Raw genomic sequence first — 22,636 nt, forward strand, 5'->3', positions numbered from 1 at the left:
GCGCAGGGTCACGTTGGTAGGACATGTGTGTATTGTCACGTGGAGCATTCCTTCTGGTTACGTCACGTCAGTAGGCACGTGACCAGCCATGCTAATAGGCTAACGCAGAGAGATACAGCGGGAATTATGTATTATTAGATGCGCTCTAACACTCAATTTTTCATAAGCTGCCCGCAGTGGTGGTTGGTAGCATATCTTTAGAGAAATAGCCAAACTCACTTTGCCTCGACAATGGTTACCGTGTGCTTATTTGTCATATGACTGTGTATAACACTTGCAAGTTAACAATGTTTCATGTTCATATATTGATGTTACTGAAGCTTGTGAACATATCTGTATTGACTGACGTGGTGATCCCGTTTTGACAGACAACGTAACATAGTCAAATGTTCTTTTATGTATGTGAATATTCTTGCTGCTATGTCCTGTAACGGCGGCCTGGGCCTCGTTAAAATGTATATCCACATATTTAAGCCAAGGCAGGTGACAAGAACCTTCTGGCTAATAAACATGATTGATATGCGTACGCATCTCCAAAGGGATGCAGATATCCTCTCAATGTGAACTGGCTGTAGAGACAATACTCGACAGCCGTGAAAGCGACTTCCTTCGTGCGGTGTGGGTGACCAGCCGTCAAGAAAAACACATCAGTTGTGGCTTCCTTTTTTTCGCACAAGCCTGTAGTAAGGTGTTCCGTGCATGTAATGCAGGCAGCGACAGAGGCCGCGAGGTATAAATATTGATTGGCAGTTGTTAAAATCGAGAATCCTGGGTTAGGTATCTACATACGGACAAAAGGCATGTGTTGCAATTTCAGATTTTTTCAATAGTGAAAATAAACAGTTTCAGCAGAGTTCTTTTGGGAAGCCCACCTTCACTCCTGCCTTCCAGCAGTACAGCCGGCAGCACGCTTAACGTGAATGCTCGAATTAGCGCCGCTGGGTCTGAGAGAATATTAGGTTTGAAGCAGAGCACGAGCTATATCAGGCGCGCAAACACACCGTGCAGCATGGTCTTTGACTCACCGCCCAGCGCTCAGGGCTGCAGTATCAGTGCAGGATGCGCAATCAAGCGTTTGTGTTAAGCGCGCTGGGGGTGGTACGTCCAGCTTGAACGCATAAAGTGAATTCAGGCAACAGAAAAAAACACAGTACTAACACACCGGAAGACGGTTCTTCCCAGTTGCGAGCAGGATACATGGCAGCAACAGCCGTTCTGGGAGACATCAGTGATTCGAGCTACGGCATAGCAGCATCATGCTCATGAGAGAGACAACAATCGGTTAGAATTTTGACATCAGTCTTGAGCACGGTGTTGTCCAGGACTCATCAACAATTTAGTGTCACAGAGGATGTGAACGTGTTCGCAATAAATTACACAAAGAAAAAACAGCAAGAGGGCAGCTGTGCATGTTGGCTGTATGTGCTGACAACAAAAATCCACACATGCAAAAAAAGAGGGGACGAGTGGCATCTAAAAAGAGCCTCTTCCTCGGAGGAACAATGCGAACTGGGCCTGCTCCTTCTAAGGCAGTCCTTCGTGGGGAGGCTTTTACCGGATCGCACATTTGTTGGGAGCGTTCATGAGGTCGTCGTATTTGCAGTGGAACACGGAGTAGAAAGCCTGCGGAAGGAAGCGAACGAGAAATTTAATATGAAAATCATCGGAATACAAAAGCACGTAAAGATCTCAAAAGTAGCAATTTTGATGCGGCGCTTCTGTATTAAATATCTTATTGTTTGACATAAACCAGTTTCATTACCACCGCTTTTTTAATTTCCAAAAAATCTGGCGTTTGCGTAAAATAATATGCCTTTAACAACACTTTTTAACGCTTTATCTTTTTCAATATTTAGCACAACTACATCTAAAAAAACTGCAGTCAAAAGCCGAATAGCCTCAGATTGAACAGTGACCCTTAGTTAACAACGATTACATGTTTTTGCCGGATTTCGATCGGCACTTTGTAAAGTAATATGTGGTGAGGAGAAAGGTGTTTACTCTGCTTATTGGTGTTGCGGTTTCCATGTTAAGGAAGGAAGAGTACAATGCCAGCACTATTGAATTTCTTGTTTAAACTCTATCTTTTGATGGAGAAATCATTCCTTAAAAAGAGACTGATGTTACCTTGCTTAATGCGCATGTGGTCTGTTCCTGTAATCCTGCTTTAACTATGAGCAGTTGCCACAAGTATGCTTGAGTGTACGCGACCGAAACTGACAAACCCACGACCATCCAAACCTCTAAACCGCAAACCAGTTACATCGGGGCTATCAACGGTGTTCTTTCCGTGCTTTTCGGTGTTCATTTTCCGAGTATATTTAAGGATGGATGTTCTCCTTCGAAGCTGCCGTTATGCGCGTAAAATATGAGTGCGCGCCTATCCATATAATTAAAATGATTCTTTCTACGTCTTAAATCAGCTTTGTTATTAAATTGCAGACTGGTGCCGCTGAAGTGATGCAGCGGTAAGCGCACCCGCGGTAAAATCGATTGAATGACGGATGACTATCTGAGGATCGGCCCGGAATTCGGTGAGACCAATGCTGTCGTTGGCAAAAAAATTAAAATTAAAATTGGTTTAAGAGGAAGGGAAATGACGCAGTAAGTGTCTCCAATATCTCGGTGGACACCCGACATAAGATAAGGGATAAAGGAGGGAGTGAAAAAAAAAGAAAGGAAGAAAGAGGTGCCGTAGTGGATGGCTCCGGAATAATTCCGACCACCTGGGGATCTTTAACGTCCACTGACATTGCACAGCACACGGGCGCCTTTTTGCAGTTCGCCTCCATCAAAACGCGCGCGGCCGCCGCGGTTGGGTTCGAACCCGGGTACTCCGCTTCAGTATAAGAGCGCCTTTAATCCAGTTCTGTCGAACGTGGAATTACTATCTATCAGAGAAGTGTGTTTACAATACGCGGTATTAAGCGTAGAACTGGGGAGTTCCCCTCAATTCTGCTGTTAAACAGGTCATGAGGATACAATACGGAGCACTGGGTCATTGGAGTAATTAATGTAGTGACGAGTAAAGCAATCAGACCTCTATGTCATTTAATGCTAAAAATATAAAAAAAGCACTTTCAGCTCGCCATTGTAAAGTGAGTGGAAACACAGTGCACTGCTGCCGATCGATGGGCGTAAGCGAAAATCTACGATGGTCGAGTTTAGTTTTCTTAGGTCATGGAGCTCTAAAGTACCAAAGCAACTCAGCTTATGAGTGACGCCGTAGTGAAGGGCTACGGAAATTTCGACCACCTGGGGTTCTTTAACGTGCACTGACATAGCACACTGTGCGGGCCTCTAGAATTTCACCTCCATCGAAATTTGACCGCCGCAACGCGAACGAACCCGCGTCTTAAGGGTCAGCAGCCGAGCGCCATTACCACTGGGCCACCGCGGTGGCGTACGATGGCTTGATTGCTGGTCAACGCGCCATTGGGCAACGCCTTTGAAAATTAACGGCGCTTTTCTCAAAGCCCAATAAAAAATCAAAACGAGCTACATAAACGTATCACACCAGCATTGTTTAATGGTCGAAGTGTATGGAGGCAAGTGCCCTCGCATTTCTTGCTACTGAAAACTGTTCGACTTTCCTGCTGTCGATATTCCGGAAGAATAAACAAGAGAAGAAATTTATTTAATTATTTATTTATTTCGTTTACCCTCAGGGTCAGAGGCATTACAGAGGGGAGTGGTTGCAAAAAATAAAAAGAAACATACAAAACAGCACAGAAATTATGGATCCTAGTCAAACAATATTATCTAATGGGTTATTGATGTGCTGATTATTAGAATATAATATAGTGCATACAGACAGTGCATCAATAAAGTAAAAAAAACATTTTGTTAGTGCAACAAAGATAATTAGATGGCCAACTTATACAATGTTATACAATATAAGACAGTACGTACAGTGCAGCAATACAGTGAAAAAAAAATGGCAGTACAACAAGAAAAAGAATAAAAGAATCAGATGCTTCTACTTATTCAGTGTTCTCTAATGCGGCCTTGAAGTATTTGTTGTCAGCAATGGTAGCGGTTGATGCGGCAAGGTGGTTCCACTCAACAGGTGTGCGCGGGAGGAATGACTGAAACATGGCATTGGTTTCGCATAATGGAATTCCGAATTTGATCCTGTGATCTAACCTTGATGAAATGTATTGGGGAGGGGAGATCAGTTCGTCGCGAAGAGAGGGATGATGAAATATCCTCTGAAAAAGAAAGTCTAAGGGCTTTACGGTGAGATGCTAACGATGGCAAGCTAAGATTTAGTTTCATCGCAGAAATGCTGGCAGTTCAGTTAAAATTGCAAAGAATAAAACGAGCAGGATGGTTTTGTACCATTTCTAGTGAGTGAATTAGGTTTTGTTGAAAGGGATCCCAAACTGCTGTAGCATACTCGAGCTTTGAGCGGATCAGTGTCTTATATAGCAATAGTATTAAGGAAGAAGGTGCCGTAGAGAAATTACGTTTTAGATATCCCAGCATGCGATTAGCATTATTAATTACTAAGGAAATGTAAATGGACCAAGTGAGGTTGCTAGTAATATGAACTCCAAGATATTTGTAAGATAAAACAGGATCTGAAGGGACATTACAAACGTGGTAAGAAGGTAGCTGACTAGAAGATCTTGACACATTCAGAAATTTACATTTCTTAATGTTTAATTCCATTGACCATGATTGGCACGAAATAGGGATAGCGTAAAGGGCTGCTTGAAGAGAAGATGTTGCATTCTCGCTTATAATTTCCCTGAAGATCACGCAATCATCTGCGATCATCACGCAATCATACTTAGCACACACGAGTGCTCGATTTGCAAAATACCGCATTATGGATGCAAGGGTTATTCATCAGTACCGTGTAATTCAGCAGTACAAATCTCAGGTACATAGTGACACCACATTTTTTTCTGACCTTGCGAATCTACGGGAAAATACCGCTGTTCACAACACAAGACACTACGAATATTGGTATGTACCTTGTCCACGCACAAATTACGGTTTTCAAACACTCAGGTATGTGTTGCCATCTCTCCTTAATAGAAATGCTTTCACTAATCAATCCATTCTTTCCGTTTCATATAACGCTGTCAGAAATATATTCTTACAAAACAATGAATCATATCCAACTGTAAAATAAACTAAGTATCCATGTGCTGTGATTAAACTATCATTTGCGTGTGTGTAACAGTACCGAGACTATTCTGGTGATCTGTTATGAAGATATTGTACATATTTGTTATTTCATGCATTCTCTTGTTATTGTTTTACTGCTGTCTGTCATCGCCATGCCAAGCCGCTACGGGAGATGGGAGCTTTGTCAAGCCGCGTGCGCGGCTTTTTTTCCTTTCTCCTCAGCCATTGTACATGACTGAAATAAATGCAAAATAAAAAAAAATTAAAAAAAGAATAAGTGAATATTAGAGAAAACACAATAGGGTAGATCATTAATGAAAAATAAAAAAAAGAAGAGGACCAAGTACAGACCCTTGTAGTACGCCAGAATGTACTCTACTAGGCTCCGAGGTTGAGTCATTCGCATAAACAAATTGTGAATGGTTTAAAAGAAAGCACTCGAGCCAAGCAAGCAGTTTGGGATCGATGTTAAGCTGATTCAACTTAAACATTAGAAGATTATGGCATACTTTATCAAACGCTTTCGAAAAATCTAAAAATATACAGTCGGCAAGTGAAGAGCGGTCAAGGATGGCGTTTAGTTTATGCGTAAATGACACTAGTTGTGTTTCACATGAATATGTATTGCGGGAACCATGTTGCGATGATGAAAAAAATGAATTAGTTCCGAGAAAGCTAGCAAGATTTGAGGCAAGGACATGTTCAAGAATTTTACATGGCATGCAAGTGAGCGAAATAGGACGGTAATTAAGAGGACAATACTTGTCACCTGATTTATGGAATGGGATCACCTTCCCCACCTTCCATTCAGCAGGCAAGAAACCTTTTTCGAGCGACTGCTGGAAAATCATTGTTAAAAAAATTGAGAATAACTGCTCGTGTTTTTCAAAAATTTCGCATTGATGAAATCGTGCCCAGGAGCGGAAGATGGTTTTAGAGATAAAATTATTGATTCGACGCCTGCTGCCTCAATGGTGATTGGGAAACATTGCTGCGTAATCGTTGACGTCCGTGGATTGGAGAGTAATATTGGTGGTTGGAAGAAAAGTTGCGCAGGAAAACTTCGTTAAGTACGGACGCATAATCGTTAATCGGAATAACATTTGAAGAGCTGTCAATCAGGGTGATCATGTCATCAGCTTTGGGGTTAATGACACGCCAGAAGTTTTTGATGTCGGTTTTAAGCATGGATGGCAAGGTGTTGAGAAGAAAGTTATCCTTGGCTTGTTTAAGTGCGGTTAAGTGCGGCTGCCAGTTTACATCTAGTTCACCGCATTATGTCAGAAGAACCTTTGGCTGATTTTTAGAGACGCTTTTTTTTTATTAGACAAGCGCTTGAGACAGATGTTGTACCACGGAGCGTTATGATTAAATGCGAGGGTGCGAACAGGGATGTATTTGTTTGTAAGTTCAGCAGTTTTAGAAGCAAACATATCCCAGTTGGACTAAACTCTACGACAGTCAAAGTCTGTCAAAAATGCGTCAAGAAAGGTGGATAATTCAGAGTTAATGGCTTCAAACTTGGCTTTTGCGTAATTTAGAACAGTTTGAATTTTTTAACGGTTTTGGGTCGCAAAATATTCAAGCTGAATGAAAGTGCCGAGTGGTCGCTTAAGCCTGGTAAGTACGTGACGGAAACAAGATCAGGCCGCGATGTTAATACAAGGTCAAGTGTGTTTGCTACGGGTTCAATAATTCTTGTAGGTTTTGTAACATGTTGTGAAAACGAGCAAACCGAGCGCATATCTAAGAAATCATTGGCTAATGACAATCAAGGCTGTAAAGTTGGAGATTTAGTGCTCTATACTATATTCGGTAGATTAAAATCGCCAAGCAGAAATAAAGGTAATGTGGGATAACGGCTTGTAACTATGTTAATGACATCATGTACCTCATTTACGAAGTTAGATGAATGATATGGGGGGCGGTAACAAACACCAATGATTATCTTCTGATGGTTTAGTTCAACGACGGCCCAAACTGTTTCTAGGTCGGTACAGACGTGAATACATTGGGATGGGAAATCTTTCGAATTGGTTAAGAGCACGCCGCCACCCTGTCGCTTTGCTCGGTCACAACGACACAGTGAAAAACGATGAGCAGTTTGAAAAATCTCATGATGGTGAACCTGTGAATGCAGCCACGTTTCAGTAAGCAGTAAAATATCGGTATTGCAAGTATCTGAGACAGAGGTTAGGGAGCGCCCTTATTCATGATGCTTCGAATATTAGTAAAGAAAAATGATACGTTGGACGCGTTTTGTCCATTTCCCCTCACGTTTTCCTAACTTGAGACGTGTTCAGAATCAACTTGCTGGCCGCTATTTTGTGGTTCGTACGCGGCATTTACGCGGACGGTGCCTGTTTCCGGGTAATAGACGGACTTTTTTTTATTCATGATTAGTTTTTTTGTATCTTAACTGGAAAGGACATCGTTGGGGCTGGCTATTAGCGTACTCAATTAGCTTTTTCCGGGCGTGGCGTGTGGCGGGCGAAAAATCTTCGGAAATAAAAATATCTTTTTTTTGTCAGCTTTGCTCGCGCGGAAAGCAATTTGTCTTTTGTTTTAGTGCTGGTGAACTTAACAACTAATAGGCAATACTTATCGGGGCTGTAGTGTCCGATACGACGATCGCGTTCTATTGCGGTGTCGGGCAGGCTGTCGATTATTTCGGTGAGTGCTTCCCTGACGTTCGACTCTGACTGTTCCCATGATTCCCGAGAATCAGGAATTACCGTGAAAAATGAGGTTGTTGCGTCGTGATCTGTCCTCAAATTCGTCAACGCACAGTTGTAAAGAGTCGAGCCGATTTGTTCGAACTTGTGCAGTCACATGAATTCCGGCAATTTCATCATCGATACGGTCTAATACCATTGTTTTTTCTTCAACGCTGTCTAGTCTATTCTGGATTGCTTCGATTTTCGTCTCAATGTTCTTCTGACTAGCCTTAATAGCCTTGACGTCGTTAACTAACTCGGCCTGGCCCTTAGCACATTCTACAGACCGTGCCTGTAGGTCCTCTAAGAGCCGAAAAAGAACTTCCATCTGCTCTGAAGGATTGGCGGGCAGGCCTTGCAATTCAAGTAATGCCTCTGTATTACGTGTGGTAGGCCCTAGAATAGTTTCCAAGTCACCGGAGCGCAGTATGAGCATCGCCATGGAGAAACAATCGCAGACAATTTCACAAAGCACTTGTTGGCATGGTAGCAAAAGCAAGAACGGGTCGTCACTTTTCTTAGCGTAGAGCGAAAAGTTTTTACACACCTGCGAAGCGGAGAGATGCCCTGCATGAGCCATGGTGTTCCAAATGCTGCTTCCGTGCCAACTAAACGGTCTGTCGCCGAGACAGCCGCTTAAATTGCCAGTGCGATGGCACGTCACAGTCGAAGATGACGATGGATACGCTACGGTCGGTCAAAAGGAAACATCTAGGAAGCGAGACGCTATTACAAATTTATTCGAAAATTGTTTGCTGCATAGACATATTCTTACGTAGGCCATACACAGAACTATTCCCTATTTTACCAGTTCTGTTGTCTTCAGCAGCAGCGTAATTCGTAAGCAGCGGTGATTTTCAGGGTAGCAAGGATGTGCTACTGCAGCAAATAAGAAATAAGCGATGTTCTTCTTTTGGCAGTGTATTTCTATGATTTCAATAACGTGCAGTTTCAATTGGCGTGGGCGTGATATGGGCCATAACATATGAAAGTACAATTACCGAAGCTTTCGCTTATATTAGATTTTCTGTATATTGCTACATATACATGACAGTTGACAAACAGCAACTAGAATCGAACTAGATAATGGGCCTTTGGCGTGTACATGAGATGCGCTGCGGTGCTTTTACTGCAGTGACTACTCTATAATGTTTAAGGATACCGTAAAGTACCAGTAGTAACTAGTTTGCCAAAGGTTACTGTTTGGGCCCAGTATCCATCATCTGACGTGGTGTGCATTAGAATTCATGAAAAAGACGATATCGTCACTTGTTTAAATACCGGACGCGGTACACACTTCACACAGGTATGAGTCATGCTCACGAATGAAAGAGTTTTGCGGCACTTTTGCTGCGTCAATTTCAATTTGACCAACCCATTCTACGAAAAAGGCTACAGAACACCAACCGCCCGCATTTCTACAAAAGACAGAAGTGCAACCTGAGGGCTTCTGCTGTTACACTGCACATATTTTACGGCTGCTCTGACAATTCCGCTGCATCCGCTAATTTGAAATATTTTCTGTGCTGCAATGTTGCTAGGGATTTAAATATTTACGAGCAGGAAACAAGCGAGTGATGCATAATTTATGGCAGCGCCAGTGACTGGCATGCGTGTTAAAAGTATAGGGCTCGATAAAAAGTTTCCTCAATCGGACGTTCAGTTGACAAAGACTAACATAACTTTTTGGTTGCTCTCTTCACCCCTAACACGAAACGAGTGCCTCGGAGCTGCGCTTCTTACTCTGGAGTTCATGAGAGCCACGTTGAGCTGCGCCGCCGGCGACATCAGCCGTGCGCCGACAGAAGCAGCTGCCTCTGCCGACCGCGGTCCGTGCTCGCAGTGCGCCACCGCGTAGTTGACGAAGAACAGTTCCAGCGCGTTCTTCCCGGGAAGCTCGGGGATGTTGGGACCGTCCCGAAGCTCGGGGTACTTGCGAGACAAGGATTCAAGAGAGCCATGCTCTGACGCGTCAGTGGGAAAGCACCGGGAAGGTTCTCACTGCTTTCAGTTCACACTGCTTTCAGGTTCTCATGCCCAGCTTACCTGGACATTCAGTAACTAGCACCATCTGTTGGCCACTAGCAGGAAACACAGCGTGACAGGATGGAAATATTTTAAGCTTGCAATTTTGAGAACTGGACAAGAGGTACTGCTCGACCATGTTGATTAACGTGGTCGACACTTTCTCATCGTAGCGAAATCTCACTTACAGCGCTGATACCAACTATTTCTGACTGCCATAAAAAGTTACGATATTTTACCAAAGGTTCGAAATTCCCTCAGTGGATGGATGGATCAGGCTGAACCCTTTAAATCGGGCGGTGGCTCAAGCCACCTAGCCATGACTCGTAAAATTTTGAATGAAGTGATTTTGAATATACAGCCCTACGTGACTCGTGGTGGCAGTCGCGGAAACCATAGAAGCGTTTGTCGCGATTTCTTGACCTTGTCTTTTGCAGCGCTCTCTGATGGAAATAAGTGAAATACTAGCTGGCGCTCCTAACAGATCAAGTGCAGAAAAAAGAACAAAGAAACTGCCTAAATATAAAAAAGATCGCGAGGGTGTGCAAAGTCACTTCTGAAAATGATAAAATAACATATTTGAAAATACTTTGGCACCACATGGAAAGAACTGCTTCCGGCGTTACGTTTCTCCACGCCCTGTGCTGCTTTGAAGCATGGGCAGCTAAAACGCCTAGAAAAACCTTTTGTAGAATACCAGGCAAAGCGGCTAGATTTAGAAGTAGCGGGGCTGTTTTAAAGTGTTAAATAACTGGCCTGTGCTCTGCATTTGAATTTTTGCCCACAAAAGTCTTGAACCAGAAGCCTAACAAAAGGCTCACTAGGCAACAAGACAAGCACAGGTCTTATAAGGGAGCCAGGTGTAGATAAGCGTGATCACTTTGAGAATGAAACTTAGAAAACATTTCTGATGCATTGAGGCGAGAGTGATCTTGGGCGAATTCATTCCAATCATCAGCCACCTGCCACGGTGCGCTGTTGGTTCACAATCCAGTGGCCAGGTTGTGATGACGTCGCAAGGTTACATGACATGGGTGGACCACCTTCCTCCTAGTTTGCTTCCCTGAGGATTTCTCGTGGATTTTTCACTCACGGTCAACGATGCTGACGACGCAGAATTTTCCGCGATACGAGCTGCTTAAAGCTATCGCATTATTACTTGGAGCTCGTTTGCTGACGTTCTTGCCGTTTTCTCCATGTACTAAGTCGCGCTTTGAAAAACTTTCGTTTCACTCAAAGGCACTACTACCTTTTCAAGATAGCTCTTGTAGAGCGTAAACAGGGGCTCCACCACTGCCGACTCAAAGAACAGTTCGTCGGGCAGACGCGGCCACAGCTGTCGGTCACCCGTCAGGTTGACGTACTGCCCTTCCAGGCAGCGCGTTGCGTTCTCTCTGCCTCCTGCGAACATCCCACCGGCTCTGGCCTCTTGCCAACTGGCCGAGGCGTTGCTGCCTGCTGCTGGTGAACGCCGGCTGCTGGTGACCACGCTTAGCAGGCCCCGGAAGATGTCCAAGCCGAGCACGGGCACCAGCAGGGGGTCCACGCTCGCCAGCATGGCCGACAGGAAGGACACCAGGCTGGGGGAGATGAGGAGCGTGTTGCGCGCTTCGAAGTAGTCGGCACGCGGCTCGACGTGCAGCGGCAGCCACCGGGTCTCGAGGTTCTCTTCTGCCCGCTCCAGGTAGTTCCAGTAGAGGTCGTTGGTCTCTGTTTGCTGGAGGACGTACTCCTGGAGAAGGGTCGGCTTGGCCTCCGTTGTGCGAGTAAATGCGGGCACGTCTCCAGAATGGTTCGTCTGCGTTCGTAAAAGGCAGATACCAGAATAAGATTGCGCTTCGTTGCTCCAGTAACGATACGTGTGCCTGGAAAACGGTCCTCTTCATTGTTGGTGCAAAGTAACATTCATTGATTACTCGGTTCTCCCTCCTGCGTTCAAAAATGGCCAGTTTAGGAACTCTCGCAGCGAATGGAGTGATGATTTCAGACAAAATTATTGGACTCAGTAGAAACATTTTTGGTTTTGAGGTTTTATCACCAAGGGCAACCGCAGCATTTGCACCACGGCATGTGGAAAGACAAAAAAATTCCTGGCGGTTTAGCTCTGGTTAACTGGTCGAAAGCGAAAAGCTGCATCTCCCTGGCTACGTTTGTGGTCCAGCGACCAGCGGTTTCCACAGATAGCCATATTGACACACACACACACACACACACACGCACACGCACACGCACACACGCACACGCACACGCACGCACACACACACACACACGCACACGCACACGCACACGCACACACACACACACACACAGTAGTAGGCATCTTTTTATTCGTTAAACATATTGCTTTCTTCGAAACTTATTGCTTTCTTGCTCCTCCTCTTTTATATGACGTAAGCTACAGCAGCGACAGCCGCGACACACACACACAGCAGCGACACACACACAGCAGCAGCGACAAACACACAGCAGCGACACACATACAGCAGCGACACACACACACACACAGTAGTAGGCATCTTTTTATTCGTTAAACATATTGCTTTCTTCGAAACATATTGCTTTCTTGCTCCTCCTCTTTTATATGACGTCAGCTACAGCAGCGACACCAGCGGCTATTACACCAACTATCTCGACTTTGACCTTTGAACTTGTTCGCATGGACCACCTTGGTGTGGGACCTGACTACCACCAGTTGTGATCATGATTTGACCTCTAGCTACATTCCAGGCCAAACGTGCGGCCCCGCTGACGGCCCGAAGAGCTGCCGTATTGAAGCTTTTCGCTTGAAAAGGCAAGCTCACTTCATCGCCGCCTTCATCGGCCAAGCTACGCTCAATGCAGGGTGAAATGCGTTCTTCTTAATCTCTAATCAACCAACTCCTCTGCCAGCTGCGGCGATCTTATCCCCAAAACGTTCATCATCGCATCTGTCCACCTCACTCTTCCATCCCCTTTCATGTTAAGCTTCTCCTCGATACCACTACATTCCTTTAAGAGGATCTAGCTCATTTGGCTTCGCATAAGGTGCTTTGTCCACGTCCGTTTCCTCTTTTTCTCGGATCCAAAACTGCTTTCAATACACCGTAAATCACTGAACGATATACGTTCGTGGGTTCTTTTGCGTATCTATTTGAAGCGACTGTGTAACTACTTTTCAGTGCACCCGTCCACCCGGCCGTGAGGCGTAGTATGAAGATGAGAGTAGAAAAAGGAAGAGGTGCCTTAGTGCAAGCACCGGCGACCACCTGGGGATCTGTAACATGCACCGCCATCGCACTGCACACGGACGCCTTTTGCGATTCTAGCTTCTGCCGCATCACGGATTCAGCACGGACCCTCCGGCTAAATTGCCGCGCGCACGTCACCGCGGCGGATTATCGAAAAATTCTGCACGTGACTGGTATTTTTTTTCGGGGTAGGAGGCACGCGGGTTGCGTTACGGCTTCCGCAGTGGATGCTGCGGTTACTCCCCCAGAATGCGAAAAGTTCTTCAATTAGCTGGTGTGGTGTTTAATTTCTTAAGTCATGAATTCCTTAAGTCCAGTGGGGAAATCTATAGGAATTTTCGGTTCTTTTCGGAGGAATAAATATGAAATTCCTGATGGGTCGTCGCATGTCCACACTATTATCAGTTCCAACAGGAATCCTGTAAAGATAGTGCAGACGTACGGAAAGAATTACACAAGTTGCTAAACAGAACCCCATCGTCGCCAGTTATCAAAGATTTCGTTTTTCAGGGCGCTGCATACATGGCACAGAACTTGCCGAAGAATTTTAAAAATTTTATAAAGATGTCAGCAGTTCTAAAAACACTCAATACCTGAGCTGCACAATTTCTAGGAATAACCACAGCATTTATTTTGATCCGACAGATGAACGTGAGGTATGGAATATATTCGACTCGTAGGAAAACAGCAAATCACGCAATAATGATGGCATACAAATTATTCCAGTTAAATATGTGCTGAAAGTTATTGTCCCTCTACTGACTTATATATATATAATCTCGTGTCATCAACAGGTTGCTTTCCCAAATTAATGCATATCTCCAGAGAAATTGTATTTTTAATTAGTGGCGATAAAAACGATATGTCCAGCTGACCATTGCGACCGTCTTGGTGACTAGCGAGGAAGCGTGGCCTCTGGGATCCGCTCAAGAAAATCGATGTCAATGCATGCAGTGCACATGCGAAATCGGCATCTGATAACGACACCTGTATTTTTTGTGTTCATTAGTCTTTCCTTGCTTATAAAAGCCGTGCTTGGTCGGAGTTGTTTGGAATTTTGTAGTCTATCGAACGAATCAAAGTTCAAACACGTCCTTAGTGCGCCTTAACACACGATTTTACGTGCGCGGTTTGCTTGAGGCCCTTCTACGCAGTTTGTCGCAAGTGGTCAAATATAAGCTCGCGCCACAAAACTCGAAACTGACGCTAAACATGTTATGTGCACCATGTCATATTGTGATCATAGGTCTTATGCACATGAATTTGGTTTAAGCGCGGGAATACACTCAAGACAAATCATTATTCGTAATCCATGTCTCCACTCTGAGTTCCTTTTTGTGCAGGGATCGTTTTACTGAGTTTTGCACCTAAGTCCTATTGTATTACTGAATGCACGAGTCATTGAAATATTTATAGGTTAATATAAAAAGAGGGACTATAAACGTCCTCTATTAGCAACAGTACCAAGTTTTCACTGCTCTGCCTCACCGTAGTCCCCTCCCGTAGCCGTGCGTTTGAGGTCCCCCCGCTGACTCCGTTTAGAGCAGAGGCGTAGTAGCGCGACAGGCGCTCCCAGCTGTCCTCCGGTTCCCCGAGGAACACCACGCGCAGGGTGTCGAGCCTCTGCAGCGCCGTCCACAGCTCGGAGGCCGTCATCCACGCGGTGCCGTTGCGCAGCAGGGCGGACAGCTGGTCCCGAGCGGCGTCCACCAGAGACCGCATCTCGCTTTCGTACCTGCAACACATGGCAGGAAAGCTTTGCAGGTGCAAAGGCGTGGGCTCGTCCGTTGTTCAAGCTCCGAAACACAGCGTAAATAGACGCGGACGACAGAAAATGAGGACGAGAAATTGAGGAAGCGAAAGAAACCGGTAGCTGTGTTTTTGCAAGACAAAATAGTCCGTCTGCGTACTGACGATTCCTTTGGAGTAAAAACGTCTGATATGATCCCTTTTCTTTCTGAACGCCCGACAGTGGAAAAAAAAAACCGCCGTTGTGCTCTGTCATAACAGTAATTGATTGGCCGAGACAGTTACGATTTCATCAGATCACGGGACGTACCATCTCTCTCCTCGCCACCGCTTCATCGTCGCGCCCTTTCTCCAACTGCCAACAATCCCTCTCCCACCCCTCTGTCTGCGCCCCCCCGCATTTGAAGCCTCATCTCGGACAAAACCCGGCGTCGTGGCCTGTCTTAGAATTCGCTGATTGGTCGAGGCGCACTCTTCCTCCTCTGCCTCTCTCCACCTGCCAACCGAGCGCAGCATGGACAAAAGAAGAGGCACAAGTAAGTGCTATCGAGCACCTGTGCATGCTATCGCAGTGAAAGGAAATTTTACATCAGTTCAGGCATTGCTCTCATTCTTAGCGGATTACTTTGAGCAAAATACGGCGGTCTTCTGCAGGACAGCTTGAGGGACCCATTGTTTAAACCTTTTTTAGATTTGCTAGTGCATGCTCCGTGATTTTATTCTGCTCCCTAGGGTTTTACGAGAGTGTTTTTTTTTACGAACTCGCCTTTTTTTTGCAAATGTCTTAATCCACATGCCCTGGCGCAGTAACTTTAGGGAATTCGAACCATTATGTTTTAATTAATCACAAAAAATTGTATTTACTGGCAACCGCATGTTTTTTGGATATGAAAGCCGCTTTAACGAACCCCTAATGCAATTTAATTCAGCGCATCCAGAATTTGTTAATACAACCATTGCAAATTCATGTTTCGACAATGCCCTATCAATGAGTAGACATTTAGGTCGCCTGGAGAGTGTAATGCGGCAGCACGTGCGGAGCAAACCGCATCTTGCTCACCATCTTTCGGCGCTGCGACATACTACGCTGCGCTCGTAGTTCCAGAGGCCACCGCACGTCGGTGCCACTATGAGTTTTCAAGCGGCCTTCGTTTTCTTCTACCCACAGGTTGTGTTAATTAGGTACATCGTTTGACGGCGCTAATTGGCTGTTTCTATATACTGGTCATTGTTGACTGATCTATATGCTACCCTGCGGCGCCAGGCGCTCGCACAAGCTTGTTTTGCGCTCAATTCAAACACGTTGGTAGTGGAAGGGTAGCGGTCCGGCTCACGACACGAGAGGCAGCAGTTCGAGTTCGGACTTTATGATTTTCTTTCTCAGCGCAATTGCTTTTCTTTCTACGGAGGTAACGTGGTTGTTGTGTCAAGATCCTTTCGACCAATGGAAATTAGCGCCACACCGCGCGATACCGAATACCAAAGCCATTGAGCCAATGCAGCAGGTAAGCAAACAGAGCGTGCTGCAATATGTTTGGACAATCATATTTAACATAAAGATATCCACACGGTTTCTAAAGGCATTCAGTTCTGAACACTAAAATTCCACGCATTTATTGCGTATTCAACAATTTCGATAAATTGTAGTTACTGCCTGCTGATTATGCCTATTCGCCAATGCCACCGCTGGAAACAGGCCTAGCTTGTCTCTGAGTCTGTGCAACTTTTGTGACACGAATTCCTACTGGGTATTAGGATTTCAGCATCGATACACAAATAAGGGATTCTCATGCTGAACTTCTTGTGTCGCTTCCTACAACATGACATTCTTCCTTAACTTAGTATAGAAAGTGTCACTCAACGAGGTACATTGCTCCTTTTGGAAGCATGCATGACTGCACACACACGGCTTTGATGTTCACCACGCCTCCCCTGAAGAAACGACAAAATTACAGTTTGTGCCTACGGTATTACATCCTCGAGAGTTTCAGTTGTTTGAACCTAAACTCGATATCACCGGCCGCCACTCATGATACGAAAAACAACGACTCCAACCAAGTTTTTGAACAGAATCGTAGAATCGACACCGTACGATGCTATGGCTTTGTGTGAATGGCGCCACCTGGTGCTCTTACTTATTCTTTGACTGGAAGGTGCCTCCGTCTCTGAAGTTAGGATTCTCTTCTGGATGCCGTAATTTATGATGCAGTGACGACCTTGCATTCCCTCCATTATATACATTCAACGGCGTGAGGAATTCACTTGTAGCTGTTGCCGTCGGTGGTGTCGCGGCTAACGCCCTGACGGGCGAGGGAGAGGGTGCCGAAGCGGTAGGTTCTCGCCAGCAGATGGAAGCACGCCTGCAGCTCCTCGGCCACCTGCGTTTTAGGGCGAAAGCACTCATACGCTCAACAACATTGCCCAGGAATCTTGCTACCGTACATACACCCCCTCCCCCCCCCCCCCCCCCACAGAAAAAAAAAGTATAGGGCCTAAGAGGCATGCTTGTGAGGCCTGCTGCATGCTTCGTTATGCATCTTCAGCGACCGCAACCCCTAGAAAGAGAAATGTAATCGCGTCCTCAATCTTCCCAACATTTGGCCTGCTAGATGTGCTAAGGAGCCCCACTAAACAGCTTACAAGCAAGCCTTTTGGGCTGCATGCGTTTGACGGGAGCTGTACGTTCTCCGTACGTACGCGCGTACGATCTTACACCGTTTCCAAGGAACCGGAGTAAGAGCTTACCCGAGTTACTCAGGCAGGCTTGGGTAGCAGCTCGGCTAAGTTCGGAGAAGCGTCGCGCCAGCTGCAGGAGAGGTTGCTCTGGAAGGGAAAAGCAACATGTGTCGCACAATCCCTACCTGCAGCTGTGACTAGAAACAGCCATTTGCCAGTGCAGTGACGCATCGCTTAAGCACTGCGCCACAGAGCTGGGAATAGTACGAGGACTCGCTTCCATTTTTGAATGTTACGAAGAGAATGAGCAATTCTGCATATAAAGGCATTAACCTACTAAACATATCACGCCATACCCCTGAGGCGGAACTCAAGTGCCCCCGCCCCGCAATTGAAGAATGAAGAGGTGCTTTCGCACATCTACTCGGTTTTACTAAGTTGAACCCCTACCATTTATCTTTACATAAGCCGTGAGACGCCTGTGCGATTGTGGTCGCTTCAGAGAGGGGCTGAAACAATTTATTTGGCACGTTAAGTAGCCAGCGGACAAGCCACGAGCTATAAGTGAAACTGCTGGGTTGAGCCTTGAGTGCAAGCCTGTGGATTCAGGCTTGGAATGCGATGCGCACCCTTAGGGAGAATATAAAATACATCGACTTTGCTTCTGTCCTCTACGGTGGGGCTCCGCATGCATCCCCAGTGCCCGAAATATCTTGGAAAGTAAGAACTCTACTCATCCGCTCTCCCAAGCTGAGGGCATCTAGAGAGACTCCAGAACCCTGCTTCACAACTTTGGAGAAAACCCCATGGGCTCTGTACTTTTGTCAAGTGCTGCATACAGCTACGAGCAGCTTTATCGTACTGCAGTGATTTTGCACAGACTTACTGAAGTGCATTTCTTGACAATAAAATTTCCTACAAAAAACTGTGAGAACTCATTTTTATCTTTTGATATGCATTGTAGCCATTGCCGAGTCCAATAAAAAAATTCTTGACGTTTCTGCGGGCATATTGATTGTAGATCAAGTACGAGGGCACACAAACAAGGAGACAGAGATGCGAAGGCAGCACTAGCCGTTGTGTTGGCTATACGTCGCTCTGTCCCAGTTTGTGCGCGCTCGTACATGATCTGCAATGCAGCACTTACTTCCCTAACAGCCTTTTTGTGCTGTTAGGGTAGCATGATATTGCGAATACATGAACGCCAGATCACCGTTAATGCACTGTCGCGCATTCGTCCGTGTCGCCCAACTGGTTTTACCAGCAGAGTTACCGGCAACTACGGGCGTGGTAAACAGGGTCTACATCTGGATGCAGTACCTGCTGCGCGATCGCCGTCGAAGTTAATGCGTTCAAGTGCGCTGAATGTCTTTAGGAGGCACTAATCATCGCTACGAGATGACGATTCCCCCACATTGACCGCTACCACTTGTGCCCTACACGCCCGAGTGGTGGCGGGCACGAGGAAAAATGATGTCTATGCGAAATTTGAGGCTGAACCTACGAGCGGCATATTGAAGAAATAATTCAAGGCAGATGCACGTTGTTTTCGTAGGCATACCGGCATCGACATTAATACAAGAGAAATTTCGGCGCAACAAAGAGCTGTGTTTCAATTGTTTCGCGTTGGAAAATATGAGCTAGCCTTCAAATTTGGCTCATCACTGAGCAGCCACGCGCTTCTTGGCGCCAGATAATCTCCGTGTGCTCTTTTCTCAGGGCTGCATTCGCAGTTTCTGCGCGTACATCTAACTAGTTCGGCCAGCAGGAATTGACCATTGCGTCATGTTTTCTTACGAATGCCAATGGGGAATATTCCAGAAGGCGCACTGGCGCTCAGCGCTGTTCTCGGCGACCACCAGCGTACACCTTTGGACAGTGTGGCAGACATGGCGTTGAGGATGAGGCCGAGCATCAGGCGGATAGTCTCTGAACTTTCCGAATTTAATCCTAACGGCATGCAGCTGCAGAATAAATTTACCGCACCTTATAGCCCCGAATGAGAGTCTAGCTACATCTGATCGATGCGACCAGTTATGTCTTCGAACGCCTCAAATCACTGCCCATTGCTTCAGCGCCTCACGCTACGTGTTTTTAGTGGCATACTGCACAAGATAGCGCGTAAAAATTAATACTTTATCTGACCCTTGTGCACATCCCAACCGTTGGCCATAGTAGGGCTCGACACATCTTGACTCAGTGGTTGAAGTGGGTTGCTGTTTGATACCGCAAGGTTTAATCCCACCTTGAGTTTGCCAAGACACAAGGCACAGACGTAGACATTGAGAGGGCGAGGGCTGACAGCTGCACGTTTGCCTTACCATTGGCGAAAAACGAGAAGCAGGAAAAGAGGATAACGAAGTATACAGGAAGAGCAAGGTTTGATCTGCTGGTCTTTGTGCACTATTATTTCTGCCACTTTTCCTGTCTCTCCTTTCAGGCTGCTCTACTTGAAAAACAATGTTCAGCTATCAGTCATTTTCGGTACCATGTCCTTGCCTTGTGTCTTGTACATTTCGTGGTGTACAACCTTGTCTAAAACCTATATGGAGATTTTAAACGTAATAGGTTTCTTTCATTGTGATTTTCACACTGCGTTTAATGATAAACATCTTAAAAGATGGCCGCTAAAAAGTTGTCAAATTCTCCACCTTCCTCGAAGGAGCATCACCGCGAAGACGGTCTCGCGAGTAGCTTGTCACGCACCAGCGGCACGTGTTCTCCGTGGCTGAGCGAGAGGAGATCTTGCGCTGCTCCGCCGTGCGGCAGGGCGGGTGACAGGAAGGCGGCCAGACAGAAGCCCACGTAGTTGAGCAGTGCCGACTCGTCGTGGTTGCCCAACAAGGCCCAGAGCTTTGCCAGCTGCTCTGTGTTGTCCACCTGCGGAGGAGGGGTACACTGTTTAAGCTACGTGGCGCCCTTCATGACATTGGTCTGTTCTTTAGAGTCAGGCTGATGGCGATGATTATGTATTCGCTGTTTTGTATTGCGCAGACGTTATCACGCTTATAATATATTTCACAAAATAGGTACGCTAGCGAAGCGGGCGCTCATTAAGTGCCGTGCGTTACGTTTAGGTCAAAAATTCAATAACGGAGTTTGAAAGTCGTAAACAACCCTAATGACTGCATGCAGACCACAAAAGTTGCTTCTGCAGGTGCCTTCTAGAGGCAAGGTAGAACATCTGATTTCACTTTAATATATTTCATTACTTTTCAGCGATGTCCGTGGGTTTGTTTAGTACTAGTACTTGCTAAAAGGTGTGGTTTTTCAGCGTTTAGAATCATAATTTCTATTACTAGAAATATACCGCACTTGCACCACCAAGATCTGTGTCGGGAAATACATTACAAACTGCCAGTTTTTCAAGGAAGGTGATTACTAATTTTAAAAGTAGAGTTTTTCAGGTAAAACAAATGTTTTGCGGCATAGTAATACCAGTATCGATGGACTTCAGAAACCGGCGAATCATGTTAAATATTAAACGGATTAACTAAACTCTAATAACTAACTTTTTAATAATTACCTGTAGGCACCTGATTCGATTAGAGATTTCTAGCCGGCCGTTAGTAATAGCCATATCATACTTTAGAATTTCGAAAATGCGATTACCCTCGCCGCTGTGGGTCGAAAAATTTGGCTATTTCGACTAGTTGCATGCAGTGTAGGGGTTTGTTTCGCTACATGCTATTCGCAAGCACATGCATTCTGGCTCGATGTAGCCAAATATTGTAGAGCCACGGCGGCGATGGCAATCGCGTTTGTATTTGTAAAAACCAGTATGGCAATTACTAACGGCAGGCTACAAATCTCTTACTGCAATCAGATAGGCGGCTATCGGTACTAGTTAAGAAGATGACTATTAGCATTCAGTAAACCACTCTACTAGTTAACATGATTGGCATGTTTTTCGACGTCCTCCAACATTGCAATGATTCTGCCGGAAAAGCTGCTCTTTACACCATAAACCAAATTTTAAAGTTAGTGATAATATTCCCTGAAACACACGGTATATTCGTGCAACGCAACAGGTATCTGTAAACGTTAAGTCCAGAAAAATTGCTTTTCAAGACAAGCAATATTATATCCTTGCTCGGAAGCAAAAAAAATTATTACTTAAAAAGAATCCTATTACAATTACTATCTTAGTGGTTCTTCCCAGCTATAGCTCTGGCACTTTCCAAATACCTGAACAAGAACCCGTGGTCTGCTGGTCTTGGCCTTCTCCAGGGTGATGTCTCCCAGGAGTAGCTGAGCGTACGCCTCCCACAATCACTTGGCGGCGCTGAAGTCTTGGGCCAGTTTGCGAACGCTCATGAGCGCAGCGAGGCCGCCCCCAGAGGCTGCCGACAAAACAGCGCCCTCTGGGAAATGTCCTCGGTGAGGTGCCAGCCTGTCCATTTGAACGATGGCAGAGAGCTCCCGTTCGACGGCCACCACCTGGAATAGCGCCGTGGCATGTGTGTTTGACTCCTTCCAGCTACTACGGGTATCGCGGAAGCTGAACGACACGGTGAGAGAAAGGGTGGAAGCAATGATTGTAAACACTACATCCAGGGAGGAAATTGGGTTCATGACGCCGAGGCAAAATTCTTAAATTTTCAGCGCCCAGAGAACAACCAGTAGATCATGAATGCAGATTATATTGTTTCTGAGAGCGTTCGCAAGCATTAGGTGGCCGAAGGAATGCTGAACGTCGACATGGGCACACGATTTTTAGAAGAAAAGTGCTGCTGAGACTGGGTCTTTCAGCAACAATCGATCTCAGCATAATAAAATGTGACAAAATAAAATGAGCTGAAAGTACAATGTGCATTCCTGTTTTGTAACGTTGTTTAAGTGTGGCGACTTATATTATTTAAAGTAAGCTGCTTTTATACCAAAGAAAGCGTATAGCATTTTGGCTAAGTACACTGTTCATGTAAATGAGAATCGAAGAGACAATATATCTTACATTTAAAGTGAGATCTAAGATTTGTGTGAGATTATTAAGAAATTCGCTATCGAGATGTGCTTCTCACATGCCGCATAGATAAAAAACGTGCCTTGATCATGTAGAATGATGCTGCTTCTAAACACACATTAACGCTTTTTTATGACGTT

At 45.4% G+C, this 22,636-nt stretch overlaps 1 pseudogene; it reads right to left on the reverse strand.

Moving 5' to 3' along the window:
* Positions 1-22,636, reverse strand: part of LOC144108673 (uncharacterized) — a 93,761-nt pseudogene that overhangs the window by 31,018 nt on the left and 40,107 nt on the right.

The sequence above is a fragment of the Amblyomma americanum genome, chromosome 10 (assembly GCF_052857255.1).
Source record: "Amblyomma americanum isolate KBUSLIRL-KWMA chromosome 10, ASM5285725v1, whole genome shotgun sequence".
Taxonomy (NCBI): Eukaryota; Metazoa; Arthropoda; class Arachnida; order Ixodida; family Ixodidae; genus Amblyomma; species Amblyomma americanum.